The 24,177-nt window shown below is 39.6% G+C and overlaps 1 protein-coding gene across 6 annotated transcripts in view; it reads left to right on the top strand.

Annotated features, from left to right (window-relative positions):
• The first annotated feature begins 360 nt into the window (after positions 1–360).
• The window catches only part of LOC126252999 (zinc finger protein 143-like), a 129,631-nt gene continuing 105,814 nt past the window's right edge, over positions 361–24,177 (top strand). For 5 of the 6 annotated variants that reach the window (XM_049954035.1, XM_049954032.1, XM_049954034.1 and 2 more), the window contains exon 1: positions 424–468. The gene's annotated coding sequence lies outside the window, so the exon portion shown is untranslated. Of the gene's footprint in view, positions 469–24,177 lie in introns of all 6 variants that reach the window. The other variant, XM_049954033.1, reaches the window with a different exon arrangement.

Genomic DNA, 24,177 nt, shown 5'->3' with positions numbered 1-24,177 from the left:
TTCACTGTTAAATCTCATGGATACAAATATTTATGACTTCATAGATGTTTTGTTTGATGCAAAGTTACAATTGTTCCTATATTATAACAACACGTATTTGTGGACTGAATTTGTTATAAACGGTAATACTGTACTCGTCATTAATAACTCGGCTCATGGCTTTGTTTACTTTAGGTCTCGAATTACGTTAGCAAAATATAGATATTTTCTTAATTATTCTCAGTAGATTCTGTTGCTGAGGAGTTTCGAAGTAATTTGCTCACCCGAGAGAAGTTATGGTAGTGGCAAATTAGTTTGCTGCCTAATTAATGTTGTCGTGTCTGGAGAGTTTCGAAGAGGTGTCAGATAAAATTCTTGGGGTTTTCAGTTTTCCGAAACACTTATCGAATATCGTTTGTAAGTGTTACTTTGATCATAGTGCTTCTTACAACTGCCGCATTGAATGGTGGGTGAATTCTGAGTTCATGGGTAATTTCCCAAGATTCTTTAGTAGAGCAATAAGTGAATGGTGGTAAAGCTTTGAAATTGAGCTGGATTTAAATTATTGTTTACTGGAAACACGTGATGTCGCATATGAAATTTTCTCTGTTTATTTTAAACTAGAGGCTTTTCTGTGTGCCCTGTTGTAACACAGCTGTAAAACTCAAAGCTTTACCAAACGTTCATGACTATGTTCCTAGTTAATATATGTACTAAATTAATAAATGGAACAATATCTGTTTAGTTTTTGAAGCACTGTGCTTGTTACACACACACACAAACTCCTTTTTTTGCCGTTAACTCCGTCGGATTAATAATTTCTTGTTAAAGCTTGCATGCGTTTCTACGGTCGATGATTCCTTGACTTATTTATCAACTTGAAAATTTCTATCAAATTTGTCGTTTGGTTGTCGTTGCTGCATTCATAGAGATGGTGACATAAATAGTAGTTTCAGTATGTGCCCTGTGGAGGAAATGTTTGAGTAGCAGTAGAGAGTATCTAATAGAGTTTGTGGCGTCATATTTGAATTGTTTTCTTCTGCCACAAAGAACAGAAGATAATACGCGTTATTTACAACTCTTAAAGGGTTACTCTTCGAAATTCGCAATTGGTGTGTCTGGATGTATTGTAGGCTACTTCAGAAATGAAGTCTTAGTTTGCATTTTCTTCCGAAATATTCTTCAAGAAAGATGAAGGTAGTAACTTCGGACTGAAATGATTTAAGTAATCCAGTGTTACTAGACATTAATAGTAAGTATATATTATCAAAAACTGAGACAGGCTTGTGTGGGTTTATTAAATTGGAATATCTCGTCGGATTAATCACGTGTCGGGCATTCTTAAATTACAATCCTGGTGCAGTCTCATGAATGGAAGATGTTAGTTTGTGATTTAATGCGACCTATCAATCAACAAGTAACCGGCCAGCGATTAAGTTACTTTGAGCAAATGATAGCTATGAATCATACCCTGGAGACATGCTTATTTGTTGAGGTCTCCATTAACAACTGTAGCACGATGTTTTATGGACTTAAAGTACGTGTATTTGTTGTGTATTGCATGACTGTATTAGTCTGATTCATTCTGTTGTTCAGGCTTCATTTTATGAAAAAAGTTGTCCTTTTATATTATCTGCTGTTCATTCTCTCGGTTGTTGTTTTTGGCAAGTGAACACTTGACTATTTCTGCTTTCTATCTTTTTGAAGATATACATTTTAAAGTGTTAATTGCATACTTCAATATTCACGTTACTACTAAATTTACGAATAGGTATGTCCCCATAACTAAAGTTTTACAGGTACTGCATAAAGGGTTAGGATACGTGGGTACAAATGTGTTCAACAGCCTGCCATAACACTTTAAATCCCTTATTCATGTGATAGTAGAGTTGAAAACCTTTTTTGGACACCCTGTTCTGACCCACTGAAAATTATTTTGCAGAAACTTTCAATTAATGTATTAAAGTATAATTACTAATATAATTGTGTATCATAATGTTATATAAAGTTGTGTTACTGCATTATACTTCACTTGAATAAAGTCTACTGCCTTGACCTATTTCCACACCTCAGAGGCTCCCCTCCACTGTGTCGGGGAATACAACTCATTTAATGTGCTGCTTGCGGGTGCTGGATTTGGCTGTGTGATGAAGTTTGTTATTGTTTTGATCATGACTGTTGTTAATAATACTGATATTTAATTTTTCTCCTCTGTCATTGTTCTTAACTCAAACAGTTATAGTTCACACACAATCTTACAGCAAACATGACTGAAAGATCTACTACAAGAAAGATCCTTAAACAGAGCAGCAGTCAATTTCCTAGCCTTTTTGACTATTACAGGCAATTGCTCTGTTTCTAATTACTTCAATAGGGTGTTAAAACATGATCTTCTGATGTGTATGCAAAATCAGGTATTGTTTTCTCATTCCTGCTGAGAATTAAATGTAAGTTGAGATGGGACTGCTAATGAGAAACTCTTCTTTGTCTTTGAACATCTGCAGATTTTTAATTTCCTGTATGATGGAACCTGTTATCGACTTTTACACCGCAGTATGAAACTTCATTCTGAACTCGAGTTAGGGATGCATAGTCTACATGAAAATTATTACTACTTCTAATCTTGTGGCTTTGAATTGAAGAGTACACTCTAAACTTGCTATTATTATTAATTATGAATACCATTAGTGAGTTGTATACAGGGTGTTTCTGGAAGAATGGTCAACATTCAGGGATATGACAAAAATGATTATTCAAAGCAAAACAGTCTAGTTAACATAGGCTCTAAAATACATACCTTAAAGGTTATGAGCACTTGTGGTGTGCACTCTAGAGCCCATGCTTAATGGACATTTTTTCTTATTTTGGCTGACACTACCTCCCCTGAAAATGTAGAAAGCAAAAATGTTGCAGTAGAAGAGATTTGTTTCTCAGTATCGAAGATGTAGTGGTGCTCATAGCTCTTAAGATATGCAGTGTATAGCCCATGTTTATTAGACTTTTCTGCCTGGAATGATCATTCCTGTCATACCCCTGAGTATTGGCCATTCCTTGTGGGACACCCTGTGTATTGGTATGAACATGTACGGATCACTTAGGTTTCTGAAGAGGCTTTCGCGAGACCTTCTGTTTTCAATATTCACAATATTTTTAATGCTTACTTTACTACAATAAAAACTTTATTGATCTTAGTAACATTGCCTCCAGAAGGTGTGGCATATCACAGTATGAGGTGAAAGTGTGTTAATAGTCCTGTCCACAGGTCAACATAGTAATAAATTTCTAAATGTAAAACTAACAGAATCGTGCTTATGCATCCTGTATTTATTTACTTATTTATTCATCCAAGGATCATCTCTCAATGATATAGGAATTGGCATGGTAATACAATGCCAATCAGAAGGCAAAAATATAACACAGCATTCATAACATGCTTTAAGAGGATGGAACTGGTAGCCTAGGGGGATAGGGCAGGTGGCCTGTCGTGGCATTAAGGAACCATCCTGGCATTTGCCTTAGTGATCTAGGAAAAGTCAAATGAGGATGGCTGGACAGAACAGTTCCATCCTCCCGAATATGAGGTAATTGTCATAACAACTGCACTGCACTGCATTTGGTAATTCTCTATTGTATAATGTTCCTTCGTTTACACACATTGTTGCAGGCAAGTTGCAATATAAAATATGGTTTCCCTCTTCACTGCTCACACACTGATGATTCTCGGGCTGTTTCCAGTCACTTGTACTGTAAAATATTATTCCCCTCTTCACTGCTGCTTGCACTAAGACAGTCACCCAACTGCTGGCCTGAGAAGATGCTGCTATGCCCCTTGCCTCAATTACCAGACTCCATATTCAGCTGTGTGCAACTGTCTACCTGAAAAGCTAAGCCAACTGACATTACCATCTATTCAACTATGCGCCACTGTCCACCTGAAAAGCTAAGCCAATGGACATTATCATCATGCATTGTACATCTTTGCACATTATCCTAGTGAGGGCAATAAACCATAATCATCCGAAACATGACAAGGTGAAGTAGTTAATCCCTTTTGTTATCATCCACTACTCTTGAGTTCTCTAAGTAATCTTTAATTGTGTAATATGCATTACTTGTGAAGAACATTCTAGTTGTTTCTAAACAAATTTGTTTATTAATCATTTTCACTTCATTTTATTATTTATTATACAAATTTATCCTCTGATAGAAACGCTGTTTTGACCTTTTTGTTTGTTTTTCCTGGTTAAATACAACTCAGAAGTGGCTCATGTTCCATGATTATGTATAGAACGAAGAGTGCAATATTTAGTAATATTTTCCCTGATACACACTACAGATAGGTATATGAACTCTTATGGTGCAGTAAGGATGCCTAGTGTTTTAAATAGCTCTTTACAATGAGCCCAACTACTAGTTTTAATTAATATTCATGGCCCTTTTCTGGAGTTTAAAGATTATGTCCATGCTTTGTGCCACTGAGAGATGTAGTGCAGCAGTTAGCACACAGGACATGCATTTGGGAGGACAATGGTTCAAATGCACTTCTGGCCATCCTGATTTAGGTTTGCTGTTATTCCCCTAAATCACTTCAGGCAAATGCCGCGATGGTTCCTTTGAATAGGCACGGCTGATTTCCTTTCCCATCCTTCCCTAATCTGATGGGGCTGATGACCTCGCTGTTTGGTTCCCTCCCACAAATCAACCATGCTTTATGCCTTGAGTCCACAGAAGAGAATCATATAGCTAAGGCGTGTGTGTGTGTGTGGAGGCATAGTATGTCCTAAGACATTGTCAGTTACAAACTGATGTTAACACCCCAAGAACATGGCCTGCAGATGACATTCTTTTTGCCAGTATCTTTGTATGTTCACTCCATGTTAGTTGACAATCAATGTTCATTCCTAAAAACTTTGTCTGCTACACATCTATAGATTTATCATCTATGTTTAAAGTGACAGCATTCCTTTTTTTCCCCTGAAGTGCATACTGTTCATTTTTTTATGTTCAGCATTAATTTATTACATACAACCCAATTGTAAACTTCCTGGAGGGTTTCATTTGCTTTCTCCAATAGGAGCTCTGGCGTTTTATCAGTGACAATGATGTTGCTGTCACCAGCAAAGAGAAGTTTCTCTCCATGTCGTACAGTGCCAGTGCCTGGAAAGTCATCGATATATATTAAGAACAGAACTGGAGCAGAACACTACAGGGAGGAAAAAACACACACACACACACACACACGTGTGTGCACATGTGTTTTTTTTTTTCTGACAATTGTGTTACTAAAAATTTATCATTGGCAGACATGAACAATCTCCACTGTTTGCAACTAAGATTGAAACCATGAGTTCGATGTTCCTTTTATACCTAGTGCTTCTAGCTCTGTCAGTAATATTTTATGGCCAACAGTGTCAAAAGCCGTGGACAAATTCAAGAAAATGCCAGTAGCACAGTCATCCCTTTAAGAGCTCAAAGAACCATCTTTGTGGACTCTGAAATGGCCGATATTGTAGGTACTACTACCACTTTTGAAGCCAATCTGAGCTTTGTTAAAGAGGCTGAATTTACTTATGCAAATTGTGTCTCTCATTCATGATTGTTTCAATTATTTTTGAGAATGAAGACAGCAGTGAAACTGGCCTATAGTTTTCATTTCTTTCTGCATTACCTTTCTTTAGTAAGAACACCATTTGTGCATGCTTTATGTACCCTGGGAAACATCTGAACTAATGACTTCATTTATTATGTTTGTTAATGGGGTTTGTGCGCCATCTGTGCACACATTCAGAACATAGACAGGAACCTCATCTATGCCCACTGACTACTTATTTTTTCAATTGTTGTACTGCCTTCCTAACTTGAAGCTCTGTTTTGGGAAACATCATTGTGTTCCCTGTTTAAGACTTTGCGGGTGCTACATGTGTTTTAGCAAGATATTGCTGCAGCTTCTCCACAATACCAAACAAGTAATGATTTAAAAATTTTGCTGATTCCTGAGGATTTATTGTTATTCTATCCCCATCTCCGATTTTTATTAGGTCTACAACTTTGCTTCCGCCGTTTTGCAATAGAGGGCAGCCGTGAAAAGTAGTGGTGTTCAAGTCGTTCGTTATAAGTACCATACAGTAAGCTTAGGCATTTGAGAACATAACGCCATCAAAATATCAGTCTATTTTTGATTGCATCATAAGGTTATTTTCGACTGAATACGTCAACTTACAAGCCCACTTCTCGTCATCTGCGGGAGGTTTTAGTTTTCTGCTTTGATATGAAGAAATCTGTGGCTGAGGCTCATAAACAGCTGGGTAAGACCTACGATGAGATGCCTGTTAGTGACAGAATGTTGCAGAAAATGTTTTTCATGCTTCAAGAATGGTGATTTTGACATTGAAGACCAGCATGGTTGTGAAAGAGCGAAAGCTTTCGCTGCTACTGCAGCCGACGGGAACAATCACAGGAGATTGTTGTCGAAAGCAATTGATGTGTTTGAGACGAGCATTGAAGGACAAACGGCCACACTACAGTAATAGACATGAAAAATAGATTTTGCAGCATGACAGTGCACGACCCTATGTCGAAAATCCCGTCAAAACATACTTGGAAACGTTGAAATGGGAAGTTCTATCCCACCCACTGTATTCTCCAGATATTCCTCCCTCTGACTGCCACCTTTCTCGATCTATGACACATGACCTAGCCGACTAGCACTTGTGGTCATATGAACAACTGCAAAATTGGATTGATTCATGGCTCCCCTCAAAAGATGCCCAGTTATATACTGTGGGATTCGTATGCTGCCCTAAACCTAGGAGAAAGCAATGGCCGACGATGGCTAGTACTTTGAATCACAAATGTTTTGTAAGTTTTTCACAATAAAGTCTCGAACTTCGATAAAAAATGGTGGAAGCAAAGTTGTAGACCTAGTATGATGTTATACTTGCTTCTGCATTTTCCAGTTTCTGGTTTCATAACATTCTCTGACACTTTATTTTTGTTTTATGAATTACTTATTAATTTGTCTTTGAATGATGGTTTTTTGCTGCAAGCAGTATCCTCCTGTATATAATTTTTTATACCTGTTGTAGTACTTGAGGAACTATGGATTAGTGCAGTGCTTTTGCAAAGAACAGAGAAATTTAAGTGTTTATGAGGACTTCGTAATACCCACTGTTATCCACATATTTTCCTTAGCTAGTGCAGTAGAATTGGCTTCTGTTACAAACGTCAGTTCAAACATTAATTTAAACAACATGCAAAATTTAGAGAACTTAGCTCCTACATGTACACTTTTCACTGGTTTGGTTTTCCAGACTTCTAGAAAAAGTAGGTTTCTTATGATCTGAGAAAATCTTTTTGTAGGCATGCAGTGTTGTAGTTTTCACCGAGCCTGTCTTTTGCTGTATTAGCCAGCAGTAATTATCCGAATTGCCAAGATCTCTTACAAATACTTTACAATTTTTCCTGTCAGCGTCCATAAGTACATTGTCTAAAATTGAAGCTGAACTTTTTTAAACCCTTGTAGCAGTGTTTACCCCTTGTGCCATGCTAAAAGTGCTCAGAAAGTTTAGGAAATTATGGCTAATTTCACCCTCAGCATCTATGTTAAAATTCATGTCTGCAAATATTATTATGCCAGTTCTGGGACAGCCGAGACCCTTTCCATGACTTCAGTAAATTTGTTGAAGTAAGTGTCCACATTACGATCAGGTGACTGGTAACGACACAATCATTGGCTTATTGCAGTCATCTAGCTTTGTTAATTCAGTGACTGACAGTTCAAAATGTTTACCTGCACAAAACCATGGAAAACCTATATCAGTATGGCCAGATGGCGCAAACTCCATCCTCCCAAATATGAGGTCAGTGTCTTAGCAGCTGCACTGCCCCATTTGGTTGATCCCAGTTATACAGTGTTGGGTAATTTACACACAATTTGCTTTAGAGAACTTATAAATCACAGCTCTGCTCTTCATCAGTGCACACACTAAGGTACCTACTGATGACGTCTGGGCCATGAAGGTGCAGCTGTGCCCTCGAACTAACTCCAGTCTGTTCACAAAACTGACTCCAGGGCCACAAACATTCAACTATGCCCCATATTTAACTTCCTGTCCTCCCCTGTGCCCATCTGAAAAACTGAGTCAATTACATGCTTAAGAACTTCACACTTAGAGCCTTAACCAGTGTGTACTCATTGATCTCTGCTTCTGGTTCCTCGGGGTCATTATTATTTGTTTAGAACTGCTTGGTATGAATTTTTAAGATCAAAGAGTTGTTGTTTGCTGTGCACCAGCAGTAAGCCTGTTCTGTTACTCGCCTGGCTATCTGGTATGGATTTTTTTGGGCCATTTATCAATATTTCTCTGTTTCTTAGCATTTATCCCACATGTGCACAGTCCACTTGTTTGACTACATCTCCATTCCGCTCTTCGATGACATCTTCACATTTTTAAACCAATGTCACACATATCAGACCTGTTGCCAGTCCAGTACTTTGTTGTTCTTCCAGGTGGTTGTGTGACACCTTGGTGTAATTGAGGACCTTTTTTTGTAATAGGATTGCCCTGATTTATCATTGCTGGCCATACCAACATAGACCTGTTCCCTAATTTCTTATGTGACCATATTAAATAAGTCTGTGAGCATAGTCATCTCTATTCTTTGAGTAGTCTACTGATGCTGCTTCGGAAGTGGTTGACATTCTGCACCATAAATGGCTGTAGAGCATACTGTGGTAATGTAAATTGTGGCCTTTAGATGTTTGAGCATCTTTCTCCACTTGAGAAAAGTTGCGTTCACCCTTGGCCAGATATCAGAAGTGCCATCACAGTTTGAGGTTACTATGGATCTTAAGTATTTAAAATGGATCATGCTCTGCAGGTGTTGATAATTGATTCTGATAGTACTATTGGTTTAGGGGCCACATTCCAGGTAGGCCCCTACGCAGTCTTCTGGGTATTGAGGCACAGACCAATCTCAGCCCATCTATCTATCCTGATGTTGGAATTCAAGGTGTGTGTCTTTCGCTAGGATAACATCATCCATGTAAAGAAGTATCCATGGATGTTATGTGTCTTTGTTAGCTGTGGCTATATCCATGCAGAGGATTAGTAATAGCAGTGACGGAACAGAATCTTGATGGACACTGATAGTGATATCAATAGGTGGAGAAATTACTGTTGGACTCTGTAGTACACTGGTGTACCAAGTTTACATATATCTCTGGGCTTTTATGACATCAAAGAGTTTGGCAGATGAGGTCATAAGGGGCATGATGAAATGCTCTTCTGTGGTCCCACACATCTTCATTTGGTGGTTTCTTTGTTGTCATGAAGTCCCAAAGATCTGTGTATACTGGGTACAGCTTTTACATCACAGTGCCATTAGTGTGGCCCTTTTATGAAAATCTTTGTGTAAAATAGCCAGTATGTATAATTTCGTAAACTATTAGTACCTACATATGGGGAACTACCAGAACTATGAAGTTGTCATACTCTGTTTCGTAGGTGTTTAATGACCATTGGTTAGTGGTTTACTTTATTGGCTTGGTCAGTGCCCATTACAGAGACAATACTTATTTCATTGCCCTCTTCCATTAATAGGGCCAGTTTTCTCTTTGCAATAAGTTACACTCTTTCTTGTTGAAATTTCCACAAGGGACATGATCGTTTCTTTGCTTTTGTTGTCAGCTAGACCTATAGTGCTCAATCATGTTCCATTGTTGGTTTGGATAAGTGCAGTGAAAGAACTGTCTAGATCCAACGTGATGTATCTGCATCAACATTAATTGATGAAGCCCAGTTTAATAAAGTGGAATCTAGGTAGTTCTTCCTTTGTATATGTGCACCATGATTTCTGACCTCTTTCAAGACTCTTATGTTTTAATGCCAAAGTCGGAATGAACAACAGGCAATAAAAAGAACAGCTGCAGCAGAACTTTGGCCTCTAAGATAATCACAGAACAGACTTCTGCCAAATATATCAGTGCCTGATGATGCCATTTGGAATGGGATAACGTTGTTGGAGGGGCCAAGATATGAAATAGTTTAAATTAAAAAAATGGTGGACCTGTGTGGGGACTGCAAAGACAAGGTTTGGCTAATTACAGTGTGCACAGAGGCATTTAAGCAATCATTTTTCCCATACTCTATAAGCAAATGGAATAGGAAGAAACCCTAATATGTAGTAAATGGGAAGTACTCTCCGTGTTGCACTCCACAGTGTTGCGCAGAGTGCATGTTAAAAAAAGTAGCTTAAGAAATTGTGAAAATGATTAACAAGTTGCCATATTTTTTACAGAGAAAGTGAGAGGTCACAGATGTGATTCATGATTCACAAACATGCAAATAACTATGGATGTTTCTAACAGTAATGGAAATACCTGGATGGAGCAATATGTAAAGTAAGGGAAAGACAACCACACACCTAAAACTGGTCAGTGTGTGCCACATAGTTACAGAAAGCAGCATCAACACAAACTTCTGAGCGCTAGCTTTTTTTCCAGCAATGGTACACATGTTCACACTCAGGCACCCTCACACACACTCCCATGGCCATGGTAAGATTAATTATTGGTTATTTCATTAGGGCTTCTTCCCGTTCCATTCATATATGGAGTGTGGGAAGAGTGTTTAAATGCCTTTGTGTGTGCAGTAATACTCAATCTTGGCCTCACAATCCCTACAGGGGCGACACAAAGGGAGTTATAGTATATTCCTAGATTCATCTTTATAGCTAATTCTTGAAACTATGTAAGTAGGCTTTTTCAGGATAGTTTGTGTCTATCTTTAAGTGTCTGCAAATTCAGTTTCTTCAGCACTTCTTTGACACTCTCCCACAAGTCATACAATCCTGTGACAATTTGTGCTACCCTTCTCAGTAGTGGCATGTTCCATATCCCCTGTAAGTCCTATTTGGTACAAGTTCCACACATACTTGAGCAGTATTCTAGGATGGGTTAAAGGTGTTTTTAAGCAATCTCTCTTGTAGTGTGATTGCATTTCCATAGTGTTCTACAAATGAACTGAAGTCTGCCACCTGTTTTATCTATGACCAAGCCTATGTGATCATTCCATTTTTTCCCATTTTGTGAAGTGCACAATTTACATTTCTGAACATTTAAGGTAAGTTGCCAGTCTTTGCAGCACATTGAAATCTTATCAAGATCTGACTCAAAAAATATTTGTGCTATGAAGTATATTCCATTTTGAAGATAAAACCACTTCAGCTGTAAGTGCTTTATTTATAACCACCACTTGTCTTGCAGCATGTTAGTTACACCATCAAGTGCAACAAAATCAGTTCATGTTCTGACCAGAAAAGAGAATGGGATGAGCAAGTGTTCATAGTCAGCAATTTTTCGCTTTGTAACAGACATCAATTATGAAACAACATAGAACACTCCAATTATATCAGGAATTATCTGGAGAGTTAAAAGGTCCTCATAAACCAAAAAAGTTATGAAAAGTGGTCATATATGATCATCTATGTTAATATATAAAATTAAGCAGCACCAGTCCATTATTTACCACTGCAAGCGTGCGCATTGGCAAACTCATAATATGTTATAGAAAGGTTCGTTGGGTGGCAGATTGGTTGGTTGGCTGGCCGGCTGTACAGGTCACTCATCAGAGAGGTCATCAGTGTCCTTAGTAAACGAATTTGAGACAGTTATGAGATTTTAGTCCAATACACTTTTAATCACATCCACGTGTACAAAATATGTAAGACTCAGTCTACAGTCAATTTGTAAAGTCTGTTATTAAAATACACAAACTCTATCTATATATTAGTTAAAATGCTGTAACAGAGATTTGTGACTGGCTGATAGTTTTGGGGGGGGGGGGGGGGGGGAGATAAACCAGCCACCCTGAAAATACACACACACCTTTTCCTATAACCTATGTAAGAAGTCAGACATTACACAGAATGTTGAAACATGAACAACATTCATTTCTTCATCACATAAAGCAGAAGTCAGATGAGCTGCTAAGCCAGTTGCAGCTTTCATATCTTGGTATAAAACACATTATGTTAAAATATGGCGTACACCAATATATACACTCCAAGTGCTGCATACTGGTGGGTCCTCTCCCCAGAGGAGGAACCCAAGGGTCCGAGGAGAGCGTCCTCCGGATGTGCATTAAAAATACTTTCTCTTTCCTCTGTGGCCAGGAGAAGGAATGCCACGGCCATGTTATTTGTTTCCCTGGCTGCAGCCTACACAATCCTCCATCCCCACAAACATATGAACCTTGTGTCTCAACAGTGAAGTAATTTCATGTATAGAACCAGCACATTAGAGAATTATATTTATACAGGCATTCTTAGCTGCTTCATTACCTTCAGTCACAGCATGCCCTGGTACCCAACAGAATGACATCTCCTTGTGCTGCCTCGTAGGTGGGAAAAAGTGTTGTGGATCATCTGGATATGTTATATGTAATGGATAGTGTAAAGTGCACTTAAGGAGTCAGTGCAGATAAGGAGTTTGGTAACACGGTGACATGTCCTCTGCTTTAGGGTCACTCAAGATAATTCGGCATCATATACTGTGAATGAATGCACCAGGTGAGCAAATCTTGAGGACATATTCAGGAAATAACACAACACAGCCAATGGAATTCCCCTGCATAGAAACATCAGCATAAACTATAACATAATTGCAATTCCCAAATTAAAACACAGATTTAAAATTTCTTTCTGTACAGTGATAAATCTACAATAATTCTGGGGTTATTTGTTAAGCATGGCAGTGAATAACTCCAGCCCTGGTGATCTAATCTAATCTAATCACATCAAGTGCCATTGGGCACTGGATCTTGAATGGCCTCATTGCCCTATTGGAAACTCACAGTAATAGATTTTTTTGTTTTCAAATGCTGTTTTTGAAAGCCATTCTCTAGAAAAGTCTTAAGAGTGTGAATGGCAAGTTTTCAGCTGTAGTGTCATTCTCAGCTGATGTCTTTCTGCTAGTCTGATATTTTTCCTTAGTCTTGTTATTGTTGCAAATTTCTTCATCTTTGAGGAGGAAAGGGGGGGGGGGGGAGAACGACGACTGTAAATGTTTGGTTGCAGTAAAAGATCTCCATCACTCAGAACTGAAAACCAAAGGAAAGGAAATGGATATATTACTCTTTCTCCCACATTGTTGTTTACATGATTCAGCAAATTGTCTCAGTTGCTGACACTGATTTTCTATGGTTTCCACAGATCATTGTTGACAAATGATGACGAAGTTTCTTGGGTCAGTTTTGTTTGTTATTACTTTCTTCCAGTCTGTTATGCAGTGTCTGCTGTGTCATGCGGATGACAAATACATGATTCTACAGTGTATTAGTGTTGTGAATAAAAGAAATCAAGCAAACAAGTGAGATACTGACACACAGCATCCTCTTATCAAACAGCAGCACATGGGCTACAAAACATAGTGTCCACATCTGATGATATGATCACCATCAAAAGTAACACATATCCTCACTTAATGAGTGATCCAGAAAGGAATGTTAGTGTAATATCTTATGTTCAGAAATTTTATGTGTCTTAAGAACTTTTAAGTAGCTTATTCCACATTTCCTAAATCATGTGTATGATATCTATCGAAATGATGTGGGTTGAGTCAATGTACAGACTATTTAAATATAATTTGTTTGTGTGGAAGGCTACATGCCAGTTGTTTACAACTTGTGAAGTATTATAATGCCTTAACTTTAATAAAGACAAACATATTCATATGACATTAGTGTAAGCCAAATCTGTTTATATTTAACATCTCAGAGTGCTCACGACTCTTTTGTAATTACGTGCATGGCGAGCACAGGGTTGCAAGCTATTGCAGCACATGCTTCCTTTCCTGTGCTGTAATCTTTCACCTCTATCCTCCTCCTCCTCCTCCTCCTCCTCCTCCTCCTCCTCCTCCTTCTCTTACTCTCTTTCTCAGGGTGGCAGATTTGATGTCAACATGGCTATTCACTAGGTCCTGTCTTTCTTTCTCAGAATAATCGTTTGTTCATCACCTTTTGTCTGAAGTAATTTTTGGTCCCTTTCCGGGTCTGACGTTCATTTTCCAAGTATCTTTTTCTGCAGTGTGGACCAAAGAATATCTTAAATAGAGCCTATTGCATGCAGCGTTAAAGATCATCTGTGCACAGTACCTGTGTGGGCTTTACAGGATGTGTCTCCTAAGAGTTGTCAGGCTCATTTCTCTGGTGTTTCACCAGATATTTGCAGTTTTTTTTAATGCATTGTGTAGCTGGAGTCAGCCCAAACAAATAATGCTCATCATGTTTTTCATGCAGTGTCAAGTGTGTACAGAAAGCATCAGTTTGTTTCCTGTTACAAACAAAATAATTTTTAAATCAGAATTTGACATGCCTGTTTGATAGAGCACTCCCAGATTAGTGTAGTGCAATATTTGTTTTATTGATATGTATTAACAGGGACAGCAAAACACAAAGAATAAACAGCAATACAGCAGCGAGTCAGTAGCACTGCATGCTTAGCGGTAGCAGTCAGCGTAGGGCAGGCAGTGCTATCATTGCTGGAGTACTAGTTATTCTTTGAGTTGTACTGTCCCTGTTAATATAAGGGGCATTCAAAAAGAAATGAACTGGAAGCATAATTACAGAAACCAGTATCTGTATGTTGGAAGCATTGACCCTGGCTGTTGAGAGACTTGTTCCACTGTGACACAATGGGGTGAATGGCTGTCTCTCAAAATTACGGGGGCTGCGATGTTCACCAGTTCTGCATGTACAGCTGGACGTCATCATCCAAGGTGAATTGTTTGCCCTTCAGAGTCTTTTTAAGGGGACCAAAAATGGTGTAATCACATGGCCATTTGAGGCTTTGTATTGTCGTGGAGCAGAATGACCCCACGGGTGGGATTACCGGGTCATTTTGATTTGATCACTTGGCGAAGGGTGGTCAAGGTTTGTGAGTAATACTGGACATTCACTGTTGTGTCCCGTGCTGCAGGAAGTGAATCAAAGGGGGCCATCTTGGTGAAAGAAGAACGTCAGCATAACCTTTCCTGCACTTGTGTGGACGACGACGTCCAGCTATACGTACGGAACAGGTTAACATTGCAGTGCTGGGAATTTTATGAGACAGCCATTCACCACCTTGTGTCACGGTGGGAGAAATGTCTCAACTGCCAGGGTCATTACTTCTAACATACTGGTACTGGTTTCTGTAATTATGCCTCCAGCTCGTTTCTTTTTGAATGCCCCTTATACATATTGATAAAACAAATATCGAACTAGAGTAATGTGGGCCTACTCTTTCATATGGGCATTTAAAATTCCACTTTAAAAATAATTTTGTTTGTAATGGAAATAAACTGACTCTTTACATCAACACTGGGCATCGCATGGAAGACATTATGAACACTATTTGTTTGGGCTGACTCCAGCTACACATTGCAAAAATGAAATTGCAAATATCTGGAGAAACACCAAAGAAAATGCACCTGATGCCTCTTAGGAGAGACATCCTGCATACTCATATGTGTGTCAGAGTGAACGTAGTAGCCAACTCGACGTGGTGGGGTCATTGTGTATCCTTTCGGTTAAGCCCAATGGCAACACAGGGATTACAGTGCAGATGCCTGAGATTCTAGCATCTCGTGTATGCCAAGGTGTAGATGCTCATCTTCCTGGAGGCATCATGACTCCCAACAATTACCACGTGCCAGATGGCCTTTGCTGCGGATAGAAGTGTCTTATGGGGAGAGCCCTTGATCAGAGCAGGTGGCTTAAGGGTGGATGTTTCGCATGTAAAACGTATTAAATTGCACTGAACCACTGACCATTCTGAACTGGCTATCTCATCAGACAGGTGTAGGAATTTCAGTGTGGATGGTAATAACCTTACTTCCTTCCCTACCCAATGGAAAAAGGAACAAACCAGACATCCAGTAGTGAAACAATTTATCCAGAACTTTGTGTATACATGAATTTATGGAGATACTTTTACATTGACAAGTATTTTTCTGGACCATATTGATAGTAAATTGACAAAAATATGCCATGGATTACTCTTGATTAGAGCCTCCCATGCTGCACACACAGTAGCTTTTCAGGCATGCGAATGTTTTGGTATCCTTCCTTGCTACCGCCAGGTGAACTGGTTACTATGATAGGTGCTTCAAAGAGCCAAGTGTCTATTCTCTGTTCGGTTTACCTCCTGCCCCCCCCCCCCCCCTCCCTCCGCACTGTCTGTCTGTCAGACTGCATCAGTAAAGCTGTGCGAGACACCTCCAATGCAATCACCCACGCCATTGGAATTGTTATTCCACTTTGTACAGGTCACATCTGTCACCAGCCAGTGCCATGGCAGACCAAAGACATTGTAATTGTTGTTCAGGATCACCAAAGAACCCTGCAATGTTTCAAGTGATATCCTTTGCACACCAACCTTATCATTTAAGCAACATTGTGCTGAGGCTCGCTGTGTAATTAAATTCAGTAAGAAGGAATGCTGGGACCCCTTGTCTTCTCCCTGGGAATGTATGCCTCTTTCTCCCGGGTATCGGCCCAGCTCTGTAGCCTTCTGGACCACCGAAGACCCATCTTTCAGGATGGGCTCTTGCTGAATACTTCATGACCTACTTTGCAAAGACTCTGTGTCCTCTTCTTATGCAGCTGCCTTCTAGATATGTAAGTGACATTCCCATTTCCTTCATACCTTGGCATGCCGGATTATATAATGAACCTTTCACTGAGTGAAAATTGCTTCAAGCTCTTGCTTCGTCTCACAATATGGCCCCCAGCCCTGATTCCATTCACAGTCAGATGATACAACATATGACTGTTTCTCAACAGATAAGTCTCCTTAAGATCTTCACCCATATTTGGCTCGATGGTGTCTTCCCTTCACAAAGGTGAGATAGTATCATCGCCATAATTGTTAAGCCAGGCAAAATCCCAACATCCATAATCAATTACCGACAGATTAACCTCACCAACATGTTCTGGAAACTGCTTGAAATGATGATTGTTCGCCAATTATGCTGGGTTCTCGAATCTCGAGGGCCTTTTGTTCTATCAGTGTGGTTTCCAGGCGGTACAATCCACAACTGACAATCTAGTTTGTGTGGAAAGGCACTCTGACACTTTTTCTTAATACCAACATCTCATTACAGTCTTTCTTTTACCTACATAAGGCATACAAAACCTCCTGGTGCCATCACTTTTTACTTACAATCTATGACTGGAGCTTACGAGACTCTCTACCAATTTTCATTCATCATTTTTTATCCCATCAGTTGTTCTGGCTGAGAGCTGGTACTTCACTCAGCTCTCCATGGGTTTAAGAGAATGGCGTTCTGCAGGGCTCCATGCTAACTGCCATATTCTTTCTGATTGCCATCAATGGGCTAATGATCTCTGTGAGGCCATTGGTTGCCCCTGCACTGTATGTCAATGACCTCTGCATTTGGTACAGCTCCCTCTCTGTAGCCCTGGCTGTTAATGCCAGCTCCAAGGTGCCGTCTGATGGGGCTCTGTTTGGGGCAAATCTCATGGTTTCTAATTATCTCCTACAAAAATGTAGGTCTTGCATTTTTTGTCATCATACACCATCCATCCTGACCCAGAACACTTCTGGGATACACAGTACTTGGACATTGTTGCATGGTCTGAAGTTTTGGGACTCCTTTTTGGCAAGACTCTGACTTGGCTTCTCCATATTCATCAACTAAAGACTAGCTATTTGCAAAAGCTTAATGCTCTGTGCCTCCTTGCTCACACCTCTTGAGATGCAGATCACATTATTCTCCTTCATATCTGCCAGGCACTGGCCTAATCCTGCTAGGACTATGGTTGTCAGGTGTATGGCTTGGCGGCACCTTTGGCTTTGAAATTGTTAGACCTGCTCCATCATTTTGGAGTTTGACTGGCTGAAGTGCGGATATTCCCTTTTCAGTTTCGATGGTACCGACTCTTGCTCACCTATACAGTCTCCATTTTATAATCTCATGATCACTGAACGTACACTAATCTTTTTGCATATGAGGGGCACTGACCCCCTGACATCCACCCTGTGCTCCTTGTGTTTTCTCACACACCTCGCCTTGGTTGGTGCTGAGACTATGATTTAGGACCAATCTATTTTAATGACCTAAAGTCTCAGTCACCCCCTATCACCTTTCAGCTTCTACTCCCTTTAGGAGTACAGGTTGCTACCATCTTCTTCAATGACAGCTCTAAAACCATAGGTAGTACAGGCAATGCTTTTACATCTTCTGTTGGTCATAAATTTTCAATTTATCTCATTGGTTCTTCCAGTGCATCTGTTGCCCTTATTATTCTATCTATTTATTGCTGTATTTAGAAAGTAATTATTAAAATAGATAAATTTGTGAATAATCACTCAGTTGTATTTATTCTGTTAAATCATTATGCTATCTTGCAGAAAAGGCTTGTTGTCATGCCTCTCATTTCACAATATTCTGTACAGTTTTAGTTGTATTATCAGCGTGTTTAATATCTATCTTTATGGGCATATTTCAGGAGCTTTTAATAACTTTATTTTGCTACAGGTTTTGTATAAAGTGAGAGCTTTACTTTTGGCAGTAATTATATGAATTTCCATTTTCTGTTGATAAGATATTTAATCTGTTTGGTTATCAATGGGTATCTTTTTCTGCTTCCAAATACTGACACGACATTAACAAAACGACATTGAACTTGGCATTCTCATGCCTTTGAGTATTCGATCCAAATCTAACCTCTTAAATATTGTGTCTTTATATCATTAATAATGTTTGGCCTGGATATTTCTCAGATCTGTAGTTGTATTTTTGTTAGTTAACCATCATGGTGCATAGTCCATAATTGATCCCGAACACTCTACGAAAATTTTATCAATGGAAGTCGAGATGTTTTGTTGCACAGAAGTTGGAAAATTCACTACAAAAATGAAATTGAAGCAGCTGATGTTTCCAGTTCATTTTTCTGCCAGGATCTTTTAAGACATCTACATTGAAACTTTCTCAAATTATTAACTTTTTCATAGTGCATAATACATAGCTTAACAGTGAATTTTGATTTCACATAAATGAATTAATGCAGTCTTCATCAAAACTTACAGGCTTATTTTCTAGATTCTTCTTTGCACAGAAACTGTTGCCTCAATATTTTTGTACTTTATGTTTTCATCCTGGTCAAATTTAATGCTACAATGCAAGTAATTATCCAAAAACACAGTTATGTACACTGAAACTGCAATACAGAAAGGACAACAGAACACAAGGTGTTAAGGTGAGGGGGGCGGGGGAATAGTACTTATTTGCTGATAACATGAACAGCAAAGTGATAATGTGTCCTGGTCAGCAGGTGGATGTAAACATTAAGAAATATGAGGTGTGGCTATAAAATAATGGATTGATGCTGTAACAGAGTAAGTGCATATGCGCCAAAGGTGAACGACGAATGGCTATGATGTGTGAAGCCTTCTCAGTCCATTGGAGCTTCTCTAGTGTTTGTAGACAAATCAATATGGCCATGATCTTCATTTCTGTAAGAGCTTTATTTTGTTTTGCTGGAATAGTATGTGTAATAATAATAGAGCAACAAATTTTTGTGAAGTTTCATATGAAAGGTGGGAAATCTGCTGCTGAAACCTATCTCTTAATAAAAGGAGGATGGTGAAGACTGTTTATCATGGAAGTGAGTTTTTAAGTGATTCAAGCTTTTCCAATGTGGCCAAAAAGATGTTGAAGGTGACTCACATCCAGGACACCCTTCAACATCAAAACTGAATGAAAATATCAGAAAAGCAGATAATTTTATTTGATCTGATTTTTGGTTGAGTATTTGATCAGTTGCTGAAACTGTAGGAACTGGCAAAGAATGCTTAAGACAAATTTTACATAATCAATTTAACATCAGAAAAGTGTGTAAGAAACTGCTGCTGAAAATTCTCACAATGAAACAAAAATTAGTTTGTGAAAATGTTTGTACTAACATGACACTTTGAATACCATTGAAAATGATCCTAATTTGAAAAGAATGATAACATGTAATGAATCGTGGTTTACCACTTATGATACAGAAACAAAGTGCCAGTCCATGAGATGGAAAGCCCCAATTTCACCCAGAGTGAAAAAAGCTTGGCTGGGCAAATCAAGATTCAAAGTAGTGATGATTGTTTTTTTTTTTTATGTTAATGGAATTTTGTATCTTCACTGAGTTCGTGAATTTCAAACTGTTAATCAACATTACTACTACCTTGAGGTTCTTGCCCAGCTCCCATGAGAAAATAAGAAGAAAAAAGACCCAAATTATGGAAGAACAAGCCCAGGTTCTGCAACAAGGTGATGCACCAGCTAATACTGTGTCATCTGTTAAGAGGTTTCTAGCATCCTAGTATTAGACCACCCACTTTATTTGCCTGACCTAGCACCATATGATTTTAATCTATTCTCCAAGGTTAAATTTGCATTAAAAGGAACAAGATTTCAGTCTGTGAGAAAAGAAAAGTGGCACACGTCATTAAGGAGCTCACAGAGGAAGACTCTTAGCACTGTTTCCATAAATGGAAAATTAGGATGGAGTGTCATGGGGATAGAGGATGGGACTATATTGAGACAGAGAGTAACTAAATATGTATGTTTTTGAATAAAATGTTTTACAGCAACAGTCCTGTTATTTTATAGCCACACCTCATAGGCACTACATGGGTATTCACTTAAAGCTGGCATCACCTCAGAAAACGTAAAATGAGTAACAACTGACCTCTGCTATATTTGACTACAATATTAAACAGAACTTATTAAAACAATATTAAAATTAATTTAAACAATATGGACTGCTCTGAACAGTGATCAGATACTGATATTACAGCAAAGTGTGACTGGCAATAGTTTTTCTTTTCAGTCATCCTGCTCCTTCTGAACTAATGGATTATCTCATTGTCAATGAACATTATCTGTTATCTAGAGCTCTACCCTTCACATTCATGTTAAAAAATGTAAAAGATTGAAAGTGGTACATTTCTATTGTTTATTTTCTTTGACAAGTTACCAACATAATATTGCTTTCAAAATGGTTAAGTTCATTTGTAATATCTGCAGTCCAGAATGTCATCTAGTGGCATTGTAATTTGTAGAAACTTTTTCTGTTTCATATTCTTCTGTCAGTTGTAGATGAGACAATGTAAGCAAAATACATTGTTGGGCTTTAATAGAGGCATTTACTGACACGTGAGTATATAGATTTCAGTGTTGGTTTACTTTGCTCATAAAAATATAAGTAAACAAGTACTGGATGTAGCTAAGCTTCGAATTTGATCATCATCTTCTGCCACTAGTCAATGATTAGTTGATTGACTATAGCTACCATCCTGTGCAGTAAACAAGTATTTTTTTTAAACTAAGATCAATTTTGTATTTGGAATGAGTAAGGTATGATTAAATGTTGTAAGAAAGTTCTGGTAGAATGTAAATACTTTGGATTTAAGGAGGCCACTCGCCAAATAGCAGAAATGTTGGGTTGTCGATAGGAACACATGAAAATAAAGAAAATTTGCTAGCTTTCAGAGTAGTCCTTGTACGAGCTAGAGTAACACACACACACACACACACACACACACACACGTGGCGCTCAATGCTGTATTTCAGCCTGTGGACTAGATTTTGGTGAGGGTAGTGTTGAGTGAGTTTGGTAGAGGGAGACAGGAGGAAGGGAGAGGGAGATATAGAGGCTAGGCACGTGATGCACAGTTGTCGGTGGCAGTGGGGAGCAACACACACTGAAGAAGGTGCCTTGAAGACATGAATTGGGAGGGGGTGGCCGGATGGAGGAAGGGGAAACTGTATGGTGGAGGATGTGGGAACAATTGATTACTGGAGATTGAGGCCAGGATGATTGCAGGAGTGTAGCATGTGTTGTAAGGATAACTCCCTTCTGCATAGTTCAGAGGAGTTGGTGAAGGAGGGAAGGCTCCAGATGGCCAAGGTTATAAAGTTGCCGTTGAAATTGAGCGTGTTGCCCTCAGCTGCATGTTGTGCCACTCGGTTGTTCTTGGCAGCTGTTTTGTGGTGGCCATTCATCCTGGTGTATGGATGATTATTAGTCATACTGACATAGAACACCGTGAAGTGTTTGCAGCAGATATGGTATACGACATGGCTGCTTTCACAGGTGGCCCAGCCTCTGATGGGGTGGGATAAGCCTATGATGGACTGGAATAGGACTGGACCAGGGTGTTGAGTAGGTTGAGTGAGCTATGGAACACCACTTTTGGAGGGTTGGGAATGATCTTGGGAAGGATGTCCCTCATTTCAGGGCATGATGATAATCAAAGCTGTGACAAAGGATGTGGTTCAGTTGTTCCAGTCTGGAATGGTATTGGGTCACAAATGAGGCACTTCTTTATTGCTGATTCTTGGGGGTGGTGGGAAGTGGACTAAGTTTTGGGAGTACTGTCTGTCTGTGAAGGCGTTTGTAAGGCCTTCAGCACATTGGGCAAGGGAGTTCTCGTCACTGCAGATGTGCCATCTACAAGTGACTAGGCCCTACGGGAGGGACTTTTTGGTGCGGAAGAGATGGCAGCTGTTGAAATGCAGTGTGGGTTAGCATCCAGGAACATGGTGCTTTGGGTAATGGAGGGCTGGGTAAAATGGATGGGTGAGAAGGTGTCAAGTTTGTTACGGAAGAAGGATGGGGTGTCTTGCCTCTGGGCACAGATCATGAAGTTGTCGCCAGTAAACTTGAACCAGTCCAAGGGTTCGGAGTTTTGGAAGGCTGGGAAGGTTTCCTCTACATGACCCATAAGCAGGGTGGCATTGGAGGGTGCCACGTGGGTGCCCAAAGTCAATCCACAGATTTGTTTGTATACCTTTACTTCAAAGGAAAGTTAGACTGTTCGACAGTGGCAAGGCCATGGGCGCGAGGGATGTTAATGTGGCATCAATAGAGACAATTAGGGATCCAGGAGGTACAGAGGTGGAGATGGTGGAGAGCGGGTGAAGGAAGTTGGTAGCGTCTTTGATGGGGAAGGCTAGGTTTCAGGCAATTGGTTGGAGGTATTGGTCAACAAGAGTGGAAATTCCTTCAGTGGGAGCGCAGTAAGCAGCTACAGTGGGGCACCAGGATTCTTGGGTTTGTGGATTTTGGGGAGCATGTAAAAGATGAGTGTGTGAGTTGTTGTTGGAGTGAAGGGGGAGATGAACTTGAGGGAGAGATTCTGAGAAGAGCCTGTGGATTTCAGTAGGGATTGGACGCTATGTTGGACTTCTGGGATGGGATCAGTATGACAGAGCATGTAGGTGGAGTAGGCAGACAGTTGCCAGCGACCTTCTGCCGGGTAGTCACTGTGACTCATCATACAGCAGTGAAGGCCTTGTCTCCAGGGAAGATGATTAGCTAAGGGTCTGTATTCAGGTTGTTTATGACTGCCCTGTCTTTTGCTGAAAGCTTAGTGGTTTTAGGAAGGGACCTGGGAAAGGGGCCAAGTTGGGGTTACAGAATTCTTGGCAGGTTACCAGTGGATGGTTAGGTGGGAGGTGGGGGTCACAATTGGATGGTGAAATGAACTGGTAGAGGCAAGTTTCAGTGTTGGAATTTGGTTGGCTTTGGCTGGAGGGATTGGTGACAGAAACATTTCCACTGTAGGGATTGGAAGACAGAGAGTAGATCTTTGACAAGTCCATCATGGTTAAATTTGGGTGTGGGGCTGAAGATGAGACCTTTGGATATGACTGAAGCTTATGTGGGACTGAGGTTTTTGGTGGAAAGGTTAACAACAGTGTTTTTTGTGAATAGGTCAGCTGGGGGGGGGGGGGGGGGGCAGCAGGGGGTAGGAGGGGTCTGGGCACTAAGAGGACTGACAAGGGAGTTCACTGCAAGTAGGATGGATAGTGGCATCACAAGGCAGGAGCAGGCTGTCGACAGGTCAGATAATTTATAGAGGCACTGTCTGGAATGCTTCTCCAAGTACAAGGGTTTCCATTTTGGAGAAGTTGTGTATGTAGTAAGGATTGCACAGTAAAAATATCTTGCAGAGGGAGTAGGGTGGTTCTGGGATTAAGTACTCTTTTACTCCAAAAGTATTTATGTAAAGCATATTTAAAATTGATATTATTTCCAGCTGGTGATGCATGAAAGTATTTAAGTAAAATATGTATTTTACTATATTTATTGGTAAATGATTCATAGATGAGAGCATAAGCCTACAAGAGTTAAATGAGAGACA

The sequence above is a fragment of the Schistocerca nitens genome, chromosome 4 (genome assembly GCF_023898315.1).
Source record: "Schistocerca nitens isolate TAMUIC-IGC-003100 chromosome 4, iqSchNite1.1, whole genome shotgun sequence".
In the NCBI taxonomy this organism is placed as follows: Eukaryota; Metazoa; Arthropoda; class Insecta; order Orthoptera; family Acrididae; genus Schistocerca; species Schistocerca nitens.
This window is presented reverse-complemented; position numbering and strand designations above follow the sequence as displayed.